Source organism: Strix uralensis, chromosome 5, assembly GCF_047716275.1.
Source record: "Strix uralensis isolate ZFMK-TIS-50842 chromosome 5, bStrUra1, whole genome shotgun sequence".
NCBI lineage: Eukaryota > Metazoa > Chordata > Aves > Strigiformes > Strigidae > Strix > Strix uralensis.
The window spans coordinates 67,617,309-67,633,321 of record NC_133976.1 but is presented as its reverse complement, the minus strand read 5'-3'; positions in this window follow the sequence as shown (position 1 = coordinate 67,633,321).

Genomic DNA, 16,013 nt, shown 5'->3' with positions numbered 1-16,013 from the left:
ATATATATGCACACGTACATAGAGATACACATCAGGAGCCACTTCTGCAATGGAGTAAGACTAGATGTATAATGTGAAGAATGGAACTAGAAAGATTAAACTATATTTATTAATGAATTTTAGCATCAACAAAAAGTACTAACCTCTCTAGAGGATGCTCTTTGTTCACTGGGCAATTAGAAAATGAACCTTTATCTCAACAAAGGAATGCTTGACTTCTGAGACACTTGGAAGATTTATACTTTAATGTATACTTATACTACTTGACATTTTTATTTTCTTTATACTTCAGTGCTAGACTTTGGATTTTACAAGCATCAGTCAGATCCAGCTCAGTTGAGTGTTTCAGCAACTACTGTTGACATTTTTCTCTTTAGCAGAGTTGTCCTGTGTCTGAGTTAGATGTCACTTTCTTGCCTTTCCCCTATAAGTTTCCCAGAAAAATTCTGAAGGTGCTACATGCCTCTCTAGCATCACATGCAATTACTGTTTTATTTTTCCTTCTACTTTGCCTTCATGTCTTAATTCTGGAGGCGTGTGCACAGCTCTACAGCCAGCATAATCCGGAACAGAAATCCAGACTTTCTCTTGTCAGAGTACCTGCTTAAAAAACCTTCTGTCTCTGCATGCCACAGTCCTTTCTCCAGAGGTTATAAGCATCCACCTTGCTCTTCACTTATTTCTGTCACTGTTCTATGGCTTCATAAAGTAAATACACTTTTTCAACCTGTAATTAGTAGCATATAAGTGTCTCTGCCATGTCAGTTCGGCAAAGTCACTAACCACTCCACCTATACCTGTCCCCTCTTCTGCTGTTTTTCAGTATTTCTCCTGTGCATTCTGATATGACTCACTTTTTTCTTTTTCTCCTAGAAAATGGTATGCCTTTCAGATTTACTTATGCTAGTCTACAGTTATCAAAACCTCACATTAAACATACGTTGCTTTTTATTCTATCTAATCCAATTGAAAGGCTGTTCCAGAATTTTTTCTTTCCAACAGTTAGTACTAAATAATTTATAGCCTGCATTCATTTGTAGCTGGTATATACACTCACATATCAATTTGTCCTATAGCTTTAATAGCTCTTAATAGCACAGTATTTACAGATATATCCCTTAAAATAACTTTTTGCTAGCCTAAACTATTAAAGACTTTGCTGGTTTTTTTTTTAAATAGATTTTCTATTTCCTTGCTTATTCCTGCTTATTCTGAAACCTGTTACTGTTTGAATTAATATTTACTGAACATGAATGACCATACATGGGAATTACTACTATGCCTCAGTTTATTTATCTAGTAAATATTCCCAGTCTTCTCTGTCTCAATCAGAGTCTCTTTACTGAGCCATTCCTGGTCTTATCAATTAGTTTCTAAACTTACATCCTAATATCCATGTGTTGTTTTCCTCTTTAGTCTCAATTTCTGCCTTCATTCCTTTGTTTCAGTTTTCATTCCTCTCTACTTACATCAGGTTTAACTCAGCGATCAAATCAGGCACTAAGATGCAACAAAGTGGTTGCCAAAGATCCAGAGCTTTCAGGTGAGGTGAATAAAGCTTAGTCCATCAGCAGCAGTGCATTCGTGTGCCCTCACCTGGAAAATATCTAGTGGAGAGGGAGCTGATTTGGTAAAATGAAACAAATATCTTCTGAGTCCGTGTTAACTGTGAATTTTCAAATGGTCAAATCTGATGAATTTTCAGAGGATGAATAAGAGACCGATGTAAAGAGATGGTTTCTTTCTGTGTCAGAATTGCTACTCCCAAGCATAAGAACATTCTCCCTTTATTGGAAAAAGGTAAGTAAACTGTTCTTAAAAAGAATAGTAAATCTCATATTCTTATGGTCTAGTTCTTAGTAATGATTAGACTGTTTTGGCTGAAACCTTACGTCTTCTATTCCATTTAACTAAAACAAAAAATCAGTCTGAGGCAGAAAATTAGTCTGGAAACTTTCAACCAGAACAGTTTAGTAACGTTGTAAGTAATGGGAAACAGTGTTCAGTAAACTTTAATAATATAGGCAGTTCCTATTTTACTTATAACAAGAATTTCAGTGTGGAGTATGTGTGTGTGTGTTTCATTAAATATGGTAAGCTGAAGTCCGTAGTATTTTACAATGTAATGATTATTGTATATTTAAATGCAAGAAATATACTGAAACTTACTGGAAATCATGAGAGTATGCTAGCTCTCAAGGTGTTACAGTTTAATAAGCCACTTCTATAGGACATACTGGATACTAAAATTTGGTGCAATTCATAAAACAATGTATATTTTAAAGAATGATATCTCATTAGAGCAAAAGCCTGGAGGAGAAGCAAAAATTTTAGCTTCCATTCTTGGGTCTGCCATGGATTGTCTATGAATGAGAACAATAATTTAGTCTTCTGTTTTCATTTGTCTTATATTTAAACACTTGTGTATACATAATCCTTTTTACTTGTCTGTTAAAATTGCTTCTAGAGCCAGGGTGGTTCTTTAAATGGGCCTGTAGTAACTTGCATGCTTGCTGGTCCTACTTTTGACTATTGGCAGAATTTTAAATACTGCTGACAGCTAGTTTTTTCTAAACCTATTCCAATTCCATATGACAGTGTACTTGCCTTGAATTTTGGTTTAAAGCTGTCCTTTGTAAATAAACATAATGTGTTGTTTGGGAATCACAGAAATGATACTATATTGATTCTGGACTCCTTCACTAACCTGACTGGGGCGGCATATATTTTGTACTTACACAGGGTTAGTGACTGGTGTTAGTTTGTTCCTTGGTTCCAGGCAATAGACCGATATTTTGTTAATTCTCTACAGCCTCTGTGAAACTTCAAATTGAGTTGCATAATAATGTTTATTAACATGACTCTGTGGTATACATTCCTGGAATAATCAGCTGATTGCTGATCCCATAAATACATGTGTGTTACTCATTGTGAGGTGCACACTCCTGTTCAGTGTGTGCCAGGAACTAATGGGTTGGTTGAAAGGGCTTTGTCCAACTGTTTCACCAGTTTTTAAATACAAGTTGTTCAGTACGCTTATATACAAATCACTCAGCCCAATAGGTTCAAACAGATGCCACAGTAATCTGAGATCACAAGAAACTCCCTTCTGTGGTCCTTCTGTAAGGATCTGCATGTTGATTTAGCTCAACCAGAAAGTCACTAGTCCATGTGTATATCATTAAATGTATTTGATAAGCTTTTCTTTTATAGTAAACTGGAATAAATTACCTCCAGTGGTCTGGAGTAGATTTAGAAGCCAGCAATAAAAGGGTAGATGGTATATGGCATTTCTTTTCCATTTTGACTTGCTACACCTGAGTGGTTAGACCCTGTGTTGTCTGTGCACTTTCCTCACTGATGAGACTTCCTCTGGGCAGCAAAGACTCCTATTAGGAAAGCAAAATTCACAGCTTATTGAAACAAAGCCATGTTGACCGAGCTGTTATAACATGATTTGATTGTTTCAGTAGACAGGTGAATTTCCCGTGGGCTCAGAGTCCTGTTTAACAAAAACGCCTTGCTCCAAAACCATGTGCTTCAGTAAAAACAAAAAAGTATCATGTTTATGTGAATGTTTCATCTGTCAAGCATTTAAGTTTCCCTTGAGAAGGAGGAAAGCTCTTTTGCTCTCTTTCCAAGAAAAAGTCAGGAACTATTGCATGAGTGTTTTCAAGAATTATGAAAACACTAGAAACCAAGGGCGGGGGGGAGCTTGTTTGTTTACTGTACTGTTTATAGTACTAACCTGGAAACTGGGATCTGTGGCTCTATTTCTACCTCTAACCTGATTCATATGCTTTGAGTTCTTTAAGCCTTTGCTTTTCCTCTCACTTCTTGTTGTTGACCAAAATGGGAGGCATCACTGGGCCAACATGTAAATGCATGGTTTATCCACACTTTTAAATAATGAGTACATTTCTTTTCCTTCATATCAAAAAGGGCATCATCGAACTAGAGTGTGTCCAAAAAAGGCAGCAGGGGTAATTGATTACACAGCATCTGCATGATGAATGAATAATTTAGACTTCTTCACCCTGAAAATGATGCAATCTCTAAATTCTAGAGGTTGACAGCAGCATCAAGATAGCTGATAGATACAGGTTGTTTAACATCCCTTCCAACTGAGTGGACCTAATAGGAGATCAGCTCAAAAGAAAAGGGGGTGGTTCCTCAGGAAACTGAGAACAGACCTGTGGAACTCCTTGGAAAAGGATGTGGATGTGAGACATTTGTGTGTCAAGGGAAACCTGTATAAGTATTTAGAAGACTTGAAGAATTCGCATCAGGTTCAGGGAATAACATGAGCTGAAACAGTCAGAGATAGGAAGATACTTAGTGGAAGTATCATACAGCCTTTCCTCAGCTGCTTATGGATGCTGCAGGATCCAGGTTTAGATGGACATTTAGTTTGAATAAGTATGGCTATTCATATATTTACTCTATTTTTTTTTCCCAAGTGCAGTCTTGAGAATACTTCTCTTACATCAGAAATTATGATCTTTTTCCTACTTAATGAGAACAACGTTGTCATGATGTTAGCAACAGTATCATCGTGTCAACAGAGGAGACCTTGTTTCTCCTATGGCAGTGGACAACTTGGACAAAAAGCATTCTTGGAAGGCATTCTGGTCCCTCTCTTCCTTTAAAAAAAGACAAAACTAAACAATTAGAAGCAGCCTTCTGCTTTGTGTGCAAAGCACATTTTCAGTATTACCTTACTAACCCAAATGTTTGGTAGACAAAAAGTTAATTCTCTAAGTACAGGTCTGAACCTTTTCTTAGTCTGGGGGTAAGTGAATCAAAATGTATTGCCTGGATGTGACTTGCAGTTATATAGAAGTCTCAAGAGGTTTTACAGATTGGCAGTTGATAATATAACTTGATAATTGGTCAGGAGATGTTCCAAGCCACATAAAAAGAAAGCTTGAGAAAACAACCACAGAGAACTCCTAAAGTCTCTGATTTGGCTTTGAAAGCTTTTGGCTATTGTGAGTGTAATCCTGGCATTGTCATGTAACAACTCTAAACTCAGGTTTAATAATCACAAGTGTTTTGGTTTCTGCACCGTAAAGAGTAAGCAGGAGTTTCTGTAATATGTCCACAATTGTGTGCTGTTTATATGTACATGGTGGGTGCAACTCCCCAGGTGAGTGGAGTGAGCAGGAGAAGATTGTTAGTCTCAAGCAGGTGAACAAGCTAAGAATTATTGAAATCTCTGCAACTGAGTCACGTGGCTTTAGCTAAATCTAGTCATTAAGAACATGTCCTTTGGAGACATCAGAGTTGATTTGCGTTGGTTGTGCCAAAGGTGTTTCCTGTTCAAATCAATCTCAAGAAAGCAATGCTCCATAGATATTTCTGGTCATGCTTCAGTCATGTTCCCATTCTTCATGAGGAAGAAGAAAATGTTCATTTGTGGCCATTCATCTTGGTCCTCTTTTCTTCTCATACTTCAATTCGTATATTTTCTTTAGGTATTTCTTCAGGGAAGCTATGAGGCTGTGTGCTTGTGCATGTTGTTTTAATACATGTAGATGAAAGTTTCCATCTGCTTTTCCCCTAATTGCTGACCTGTTGAAATACCTTTTCATTTTGAGGCAGACATTCTGGAGACAAAGCAGTTCCTGGCAAAGTTGCTTTTCTGTTGTCTGTTTTCTTGGAATCTGTTCCATGGTCTGAGGTGAGCTTGTTTTATGAGTTTGTTACAGTTATGTTAGTTTAAAGTTGCTTGTAATATATGATATGAACTAAAGCAAAATCTAGAAGCTGAAGCCTCATTAGATGAGTTCTCATGCAGGCAAAAAAAAATGGTCCCAGCCTAGAAAACCTCACAAGCTTAAGTGTAAGACTAAAGGTAAAAGGATGTGACAAGTATATGGCAAAGTGAGAATACCTTGCTGTATGACACCTGCTTCAGTTCACATCAAGTGCCCAGTAGGTAACCTGATTTATGTGTGGCCGAAGATCTCATTTGAATGAGGATAGCTTTCATGACATACAGATGTCACAGAAGATTGTCCAGTAATGTAAGTGGGCAAGTTTGACAAGTGAGCAGTCATGGTATATCTACTAGTGAGACAAAGATAGGAGCTAACATAGTTACCTCTTGATATATATAGCTCTTGATATATATAGCTCTTGATATATATAGCTCTTGATATATATAGCTCTTGATATATACAGCTCTTAGTGATTGATAAGGTACAGATATGTCATGAAGCATTTTAGAAACTAAGACTGGGATCTTGCACCTCATGCAAGTTTTTTATTTGATTTTTCTGCTTCAAAACTACTTTGAACATAAAATTTTACTTAACTTTTGCTAAAGTTTCAAATCAAAATCATCCAGAGTTAAAGTGCATGTTCTAAAATATATTCAAAGATATAGATGTCAGTTATATATTACATATTTCATCAGAAATCCCTTTCAGATGCCATAAACTAAAAGTTAATTTTTCATTTTATTCTATATCAGGAGGATAGGGATCATAGAGAGCTATTATCTTACAGTCCTGTTCTACTACGTGACTTTATTAAGTTTCCTTTTCTTTCCCTATAGTATTGAGTTTTAATTCTGCCCCTGCCTGCCAGTTACTTCAGCCAAGTGACACTGCAAGTTTGGGTAAATATTTAATACTAAAACATTTCTTTCTATCTAGAGCAACTTTTTGTGTACTACATCCCATAGAAATTCTGCTGTTAAGTGAGAGAGAAGAGATTTGGTTTTAACTAAACTGGCTCAGACCATTTTTATTTTTTTTTTTAAAAAATAACTTGTGGGTTGGTTTTGGTTTTTCATTTGTTTGTATGTTTCCTGATTCTAAGGCAACTCTTGTATCCTTATCAAGCTTGGCCTTAAAGTGCTTGAATCTAAGGAGCATTCAAAACCCTGTATGAATCCAAATTTCTAGTCTACTTCTCATTTTATTTTATTACATTTTGATATTTGAGTGGACTCCAAGATCTCTGGTTGTGTGGTGTGCATCCTCCAGCAGAGCAGGAAGGGATTGAGGTACACTGATGGGCAATGTGCTACTGAGACTCTGGACATCGAGAGCTGGAGGGAGGTGCAGAAGGTAGTGAGGCCAGCTTGGAGCTGGTACACCAGAACTTCTAGACAGAACAAAGCTTAGCATAAAGCAAAAAGCAAGAGAAGTTTAGTAATCAGAAGAAGGAGGATACCCTTAGATTATAGTTTGCTTACTTTTCTGTGACACAATGTATTTTTTTAATAATGAAATCTTGGTGCATTTTTTCACTAATAGGAATTATTGTTCATTTCCAATTAAAAAAATAAGCATATCCATTTGACCAATATAAATTATGATTTACTTTCTCAGGCTCCATTTGCTGGGAAGAGTCTTTACTGTATCTGTTTTTAAAATGACAAATAGGACTTTATTCTTGGCAGATACCTGCCAAATTGTAAACCACTTTCTGCCAGTTATAATGATAAGGAAGATTACAATTGTTTTACCATTATTATTGGTGTCTGTATCCTTTTTTTGCTTGTTTCAAATAAATATTTAAATTTCAGCTGGACAGAACTAGACCTATAAAATTAGTATTTTGGTTTTCTCATACCCATAGGTTGCATATACAGAGCATACAATGAACTCTCCATAGCTTAAACTAAAATATTGAATTTATTGTAGTTGGACTAGGCTGTAAATAGGTTATACATTGCAAATCCTACTGTGTCAACAGAAATGAATAAATATGTAATTTAAGTTCTTTAAAAAGATTTCTGGCTACTAAAATACATAGGTCAAGTACATAAACAGTCTTTCTAAATTTGCATATATTTGCAATACTGCAACACTAACTTGGTGCTTCTACAAACATATGCTAACTAAGCGACAGTACAGCCAGCCCCTTGAGATACAGAGGTGGGTCCAGTGGCAGAGTCAGAATTCAGTTTTGTGCTACTGTTACTCCTCAAGAAAATGCATTCCTCCTTTTTCTCAGTTTATTAATCTGGATGCTGGGTGCAAGAAAACAGCCTCTTACACAAATGCCTCTGAAGGTTTCTATGTTTTTTATATATATATATATATATATATACAAAAAAAAGAAGCTACAACACATGAATGAAAGACTAAGCAAGTGCTGTTTTATGCCTCCAAAAAAAAAAAAAAAGTTGTTTAAAAGCCAAAGTTTCATGCTTCATTCTTATTAAAAGAAAAGTAGACTTTCAAATTTTCTAAACTTCGTGAAATTAATTGTAGATTGCTGCTGTGTTTGTAAATTGGATCTATTTTATGGGGCTATTAAGATAGTTGTGTTTGTTATATCATTGTCTTCTTGTTATTAATGACAAGAATAAGTAGTTTTAAATTGTGCTGAATAGAAAATAAGTTTTAAATTAAGCCATCCAGGTTGAATAAATAACAATATTCTACACAGAGAACCAAAAATGAGTCAAATATGAAGTGATGACTCATTCAGAATGTAGAACATCATGTTAGTTTTAATATAATTGTACATGTCAGTTTTAAGCAGAATTTCCTGTGAAAGTACATTGGTGTTATCAGCATTTTTAGGAGTTTCTGTTCAGGTACTCCTATATTTTTAATATGTGCATGCATACTGTAACCATTAAGAATCATCACTATACCTTTCTTTGAAAATAACTTTCAGGATATTTAAAAGAAAAATAATCTTCAAAGCATTTTCAGCTACATTTGCACAAAAGAAAAAATGAAAACATATAAAGCTTTGTAAAATGTGACTGTTTTGAGCATTTCAGAAGTAAGAGACCTTTTCTTCTAACTTCCAAAACAGGATTTCACTACGTCTTCTCTAGTCAGCTGTTACCATTTTTGTGTATTGCTGTTTTGGTTCCTCTGCATTGACTCCAGCTCTGTTTACTGCAGGGCTGTGTGAAGCTGGCTGGTGCACAGGGACAGTGATTGGTGGAGGGTGGCAATGACTCAGCCACTTACCAACATTTATGGGCAGGTCCTGCTTGACAAACCTGATCTCCTTCTACGACAGAGTGACCTGCTTATTGAATGAGGGAAAGGCTGTGGATGTTGTCTACCTTGACTTTAGTAAGGCCTTTGACACCGTTTCCCACAGCATTCTCCTGGCAAAACTGGCTGCTCGTGGCTTGGATGGGCACACGCTTTGCTGGGTAAAAAACTGGCTGGATGGCCGGGCCCAGAGAGTTGTGGTGAATGGAGTTAAATCCAGTTGGTGGCCGGTCACAAGTGGTGTCCCCCAGGGCTCGGTTTTGGGGCCACTCCTGTTTAACATCTTTATTGATGATCTCGACGAGGGGATCGAGTGCACCCTCAGTAAGTTTGCAGATGACACCAAGTTGGGTGGGAGTGTTGATCTGCTTGAGGGTAGTGAGGCTCTGCAGAGAGACGTGGACAGGCTGGAGCGATGGGCTAAGGCCAACTGTATGAGCTTCAATAAGGCCAAATGCCGGGTGCTGCACTTGGGCCACAACAACCCCCAGCAGTGCTACAGGCTTGGGGAGGAGTGGCTGGAGAGCTGCCAGTCAGAGAGGGACCTGGGGGTGTTGATTGACAGCCGGCTGAACATGAGCCAGCAGTGTGCCCAGGTGGCCAAGAAGGCCAATGGTATCCTGGCTTGTATCAGAAATAGCGTGGCCAGCAGGGACAGGGAAGGGATCTTACCCCTGTACTCGGCACTGGTGAGGCCGCACCTCAATTACTGTGTTCAGTTTTGGGCCCCTCACTACAAAAAGGACATTGAATGACTCGAGCGTGTCCAGAGAAGGGCAACGAAGCTGGTGCAGGATCTGGAGCACATGTTGTACGAGGAGCAGCTGAGGGAACTGGGGTTGTTTATTCTGGAGAAGAGGAGGCTGAGGGGAGACCTCATCGCCCTCTACAACTACCTGAAAGGAGGTTGCAGAGAGCTGGGAAAAAGTCTCTTTAACCAAGTAACAAGCGATAGGACAAGAGGTAATGGCCTCAAGTTGTGCCAGGGAAGGTTTAGACTGAGTATTAGGAAGTATTTCTTTCCAGAAGGGGTTGTTAGGCGTTGGAATGGGCTGCCCAGGGCAGTGGTGGAGTCCCCATCCCTGGAGGTGTTTAAGAGTCAGGTTGACATAGCGCTGAGGGATATGGTGGAGTTGAGAACAGTCACTGTTAGGTTAATGGTTGGACTAGGTGATCTTCAATGTCTTTTCCAACCTAGATGATTCTGTGACAGCAGCAGGTGACATCAAGCCCTACCTGTAACTTTGAAGCAGCTCCAGTTGTCACTGTGCAGTAATGAGACAAGTTGCTTCCAGGGTACCTTATTTCTGATTTTATGCTAATACTGCAATTTGAAGCGCCCTGGTCTGGAACCCGCAGAGCAGTGGCTATGCATGCTGCATCCTGCTTGCACTCCACTGGATGTGAGAGCACCAAACCACTGGAAGGAGCATTATATATTTTTTAGCTAGGGGAGAGTTTGGATAGAATAGGAACTAGAACTGAGCTGTTAAGATGTGATTTTAGCAATTACTTTCTGAACAAGGAATAAAGAAACTTCAGGCTACTGATAGTCAAGTAAGGTGCCATACTCCTTTCTTCTTGGAAGCTTAGCATTCATTGCTGACAGGTATTGTGAATCTCCGAAATGAAGTACTTCCTAAAATTATTAGCTTATAAATGTGCCTGTGTGAAAAGGAGTGATAGAATATAGTCCAATCAAGAGTATTCCTGGATGAAGGGAAAATCAAACTAATGGTAAATAAGCCCCCTAGCAATTTCCTGTTATGTTGTTTAAAAACAGAGACATGATTTTGTTTCCTTTCTGAATATCAGGATAATTACACATTTCTGGAAGCTTTGGCCTTCATAATGGAGAGTTAAACATGAGTTCAGATCAGATTTTAATATGATCCACAGTCCAGTGGTAGTGGCTGAAAGCTTTTAATTTGGCATATTATGGAAAAATGACAGAAACACAAATCCATTGGTTCAAATCCAAATTGGTTCTGTGTTTCAGAGTTGGGATTGCTTCTGGTCTACTGTAACGTAAGTAGAAATTGGAGTTGGAAAAAAAAAAGATCACTTCTTTTTCTTTCCTTCTACAACATATGTTATTTTGTGCTCCAGGATTAGTATTAGCTCAAGGAACTCTTTCTGAGCACGGTTTTATTATGTCATCTGTTAACTCAGTTAAGATTAACCAAAAAAAAAAAAAAAATTATTTCTTATGGATTTTCAGTTTTTGCCTTCATTGCCTTACCTGTATGCATATTGTTATAGGTATTTAGTTTAAGATTTCAGCTTATGGTAGTGAAACATAAGTTTTCAAGTTTTGCAAATTAATTGAAATGTTTGAGGACTAAGATATATTACTCAGTCTGAGTAGAGTGTATTTAAAGCTAATGCAAATGAACAGCTGTAGCACTGATATTGTGATAGAGGAAAAATCACTGAAGTGATTGATTATATCAATCTTCAAAAAGTCCTTGTAACTTTTCAACAAAGACTGGTTTATCTAACATACTCTGAATATACTTTTTCTTTTAATACTGGATGGTGGGGTTTGGTTTTTTTTTTTTTGAGTGGGCAGTCATCAGATTAAATATCCCATAGTTTGGGGGGATTTTTTTTGTTTTGTTTAATTCCATAATCAAACTTTTATCTTCAGGGCACTATGTTCACAAACTAAAGAACTTTTTGCTCTTCATCTTAATTCTTTTTAGAATTGTCATGATTGAACTGTAATTTCTTAAAATACTAAACAGTTGGATCCATATAGAAGGACCTTCAGAACAACGTGCATTTAGCAGTTACGCTCACATTATCTTAAATTATGTTGGTGAATTTTGATAATCTAATTTTCTGTACCACTTCTTAAAAATATTCTTTAATGGAAGATACAACACTTAGCCAAATATTTGTTCTTTCTTACCTAATTTCCAGGTTTTAGTGATTCTATTCTGTTCTAGGGCAGTACAAATAAGATGTTCACCAATTTCCAAAGCAGCAGTGAAACCTAAGCATGTTACTATTTTACTTTATCCCCAGTTGCTCATTGCAGTTTTCTTTGCCTGGATAAACATGAGGACTCTCTAACTTGAATTTTCAGACATTTTTCACTCAAAATAACCGAGCTTAACTTAAACAGTGGATCATTGTTAGCAACACATTCCTATGTTGGGTTAGCACCTATGGAATCCAATGTCAGAGTATAGTCCTGAGCTGGAATTTACTTGTTTCTATGTGATTACATTCTTATCAGTGTTGATATTTCTCCTTCTTTTTGTCATACCTGGGAGCACAAAAAAGAAGTCTGCAGGCTGCATGCAAATTACAGACACTTATGGATTCTTCAGCAAAAAAGATATTATAGGAATGCAAATTATTATAATTATTGCTGGTATAATAATATACTACAACATGCTCCTTTTGAATGGTGATTCAGAGTACTGGGAAGAAAAAATCAAAAGCCTTTTCTTCCTCTTATCCAAACACAGTACTATGAGTTTTACTCACAAGTAGTTGCTTACTGTAGAAGGGTACGTACTACCAGTTCTTAACATTAGTACAGCATAAGCTTCTGCTGCTCCCTGTTTTGTTATTCCACAATCTGGAGACAAATTGTCAGGAATGTTTTTAACATAATTGTGTTGGTTATGAAAATATATTAAAATATATGAATATATATTTCATATATGAATATATGAAAGTCTTAAATTTTGGTTATTTACATGGTATATCACCACTTATAACTTTTGATAAGTTAGTATTTTAGCAAGCAACATGAATTTACCAACCTGTGAGTCAATGTAACCACAATAAACATAAAAAGAACCATATGCAATTTGAACTATCAAATATGTAATTATTTTCACAATTAAAATTTTTGCACCAAGAAATGCTGACCACAATAACTGCAGATTTTGAGCCTCCAGAACTTATGTAAAACATAGATAAGATTTCATTTTGTCCTGGATAATTATTTTTAAAAATAAATGGTAAAAACCTAAATGTTTTCAGAGGGACAATTATATTGTTTGTGGCTCACCTGGTCTTTATCAGGATAATGAGGTTCCTGACAGTGTCTGACCATGGCAGCAGTGTTTCTGTGATTTACCTGGCTGCCTGCAATGTCTCTGCTTCCAGCAAAGAATAGTCATCTCTCAAAGATAGTTGCAAAAAAGCTAATTTGTCTTCATTATTAAACTTCTCACATAAACTGAGTGGATTCTGAATATTTGGGAATGTTTTAGGCACAGAGAGCTCATCTATCACTAGTCTACTCAATTTAATTAATGACTGCTGCTCACTCAAATACTTCTATTTTTGGTTTACTTTTTGCTCTGTGGAGTTGGACTTTTTTCCCCCTACTTTCCTGTTGATCATAGAGATGAATTTGCATTTTGACATCATGTATGAGTTACAATTTCTAAACTCTAACTGTTGAAAACTAATATGCATCACTTTGCCCTGGTAAACAGAGATCCACTCCCAAAAATATTTGCATATATTTTAATCTCAGTTCTCAAAAATGTACAGAAGTTACTCAGCCTGTCCATAGCAGTGTGAATTCAATAGAAGATAATGTCTTTTGCATTTGCTTCTACATCTGAAAAATATTATCAATATTTTTTACTTAACTCGCAGTAATACCCCATCCACTTTGAGACGAATATCTGTGCTCAATATTGTAACTTTTTTTTTATTAGAAAAATATGCATTAGTTAAAAGAATGGAAAGACTTCTCCCAGGTTTTTCTTCATCTATGTCCAAGTATATAATCATCTAGTTCTAAATGTGGCAGCTGATTCCTGTGAAATAAGAGTATCAGTTTTGTTGTGTCTGTATTGTGCTGATTCCAGGGAAGTTGTTTTGGAGCCAGAAGGGAAATGTATGGAAATCCTTGTAGCAGCACCATTCCCGTAGCAAACATCAAAATAGTGTCTTGTTTGTTTCTGGAGGGGATATTAACACAGTCTAAAGAATGGCAATAATTTGTTCTGATCAGTATAACCTGTGGGTATTTTGTGGGTTTTTTTGGTTTGTTTGTGGTTTTGTTTTGTGAAAACCACAGCAGGTGAATGAGATGCAAAATAGTGTGCAACAGTGAGGGTTTGCTTGAAATCAAGCATTCGTCAACAATTAGAGAAAGACTTGTAAATAATTTGCTTTTTTCTTTCCTTCCTCTCGATGTTCACATGTCTCAGGTGGGAGGCATTTGCTGGATAAGTCCCATTGTATTTTTTTTCTGAATGCTTCTTTATAGTCAACAAATTGAGGAAACTATTCCTTTCAACATGAAATTTTGAACATATTTAAGTCTATGTTACCAGTAATTAGTATCTTGACCAAAGCAAAACCACTCATTTTTTGCTTTGCCTGTAGGACATTTCTCGGCAAGCTTGTTCTTTGATCTATTTACTTTTAAGTTTCCCTTGTGGTAGACCAGCTCCAGCACTGTCTATTAAATAGTTATGACTATAGCCTCTTTGTTATTTTAAAGACGATGAACTTTGTGACTCAAGTCTTTCCTTTACCTAACGTGCATGCTTCTGAAGATTTTTTTTTTCCACCTTTTGAGCATTATGTTTTTTCTGTCACAGATGCAACACAGCTGAGATGTAACACAGATTTTTGAAAGTTTCTAATATGCTGACATTTAATTAGGACTAGACAAGATCTAAATGAAGCAATAAGGTCGGAGTATGTATTTTTCTGCTGGATTTTCTTTATCTTTGATTCCCTCATTCCTCCTGTCTGCTTCTGATGTAACTTTTTTTTTTTTTTTAAATGGCCAAGTGCCCCTGACTAGGTCCTTCAGTGGAACAAATCCCACTATAGTCCACAGGGAGTCCTGCTTCCAGTGAGTTTCAGTTATTGAAACTGGTTTGCAGCCTTTGGATCCTGCATCTCAAACACCTTCCTTTGACTGGAGTATTACTGAAGTTAAAGAACTTGGTACAGGGTTATTCATTCTCTTCTAGATTTTTCCTCAGCCTCAGGGCAGAGGATGGTGGACATCACAAGTGGATGCTGTCTAATGCAAGTACATGAAGAAAGCTTGCAATAACTGACAGCTTCACAGCCTAATAAATGCATCCTCCAGTCATCACACTTGGTGCAATACGTAGTATCAGATCTTAAAACAAGTGTGGCTGTTTCTTATGAGGGAAGTGGTGCTACTTGAGTTCAGAAGCTTTAAGTTTATCAGATTTCTTCACTGTGTGGTTGAGATTTGCTTATAGTAATATAGCACCATTTTACAGTGGTTTACAGAGAATTGGATGAATTCTATCTTAGAAATTGTTTTGGGTATTAGGAAACTTCTCTGCACTTTCAGTCTGAAAGGTTGAACTTTTTTCCTGAGGTGAGTGGAACATTGTTCACCTAAGTAGCTGGGAAAGCCAGTTTCACCAGTTTATACAGCCTTAGACCTCACTGAAAACCAGTTTTAAATTAATGAATCATACATGAAAATTACTTGTTGTAGCAAAGCCATTTATCAAAGAGTTGATGGCAAACGTGCCAGACAACATCATGATGTAAAACTAACCAAAAATCATCATGCTAAACTTAGGGCCTGCCATGCCAGGGAAATTCAGTAGCTCACTATACCCTGATTATTTGAAAGCAACTGTATCGGCAAATCAAGAGAAAATAGCAAGAAGCTCTGTAATACGTCATTTCAAATTCCTTGTAAAATGACATCTCATGTAGTGTAGGTGTGGTTTCATTATCCATAAACTTTTGATCCTCTTATGAATCATACTTAGCTGTTGGCATTAATTACATCTTGTACCAAAGAACTTCATTGTTACCTTTGAATGTAAATTTGGACCTCTTAGAGATGAACCAAAGGTAATTTCCACCTTTGGGGGAGGGAAAAGGGCTCTGAGTAGACTCCATCTGTCTATAGACTCTGTGTTATTTTATTTTAACTATTAGGTGCAGTTACTGTACAGCTTGTGGAGGACAGCTGTGTATGAACTGTGTAGGATTAAAGAAGTAAAAACGTTTTGTTGTATACAAATAATAAAAGGAAAGGGTTTTCCA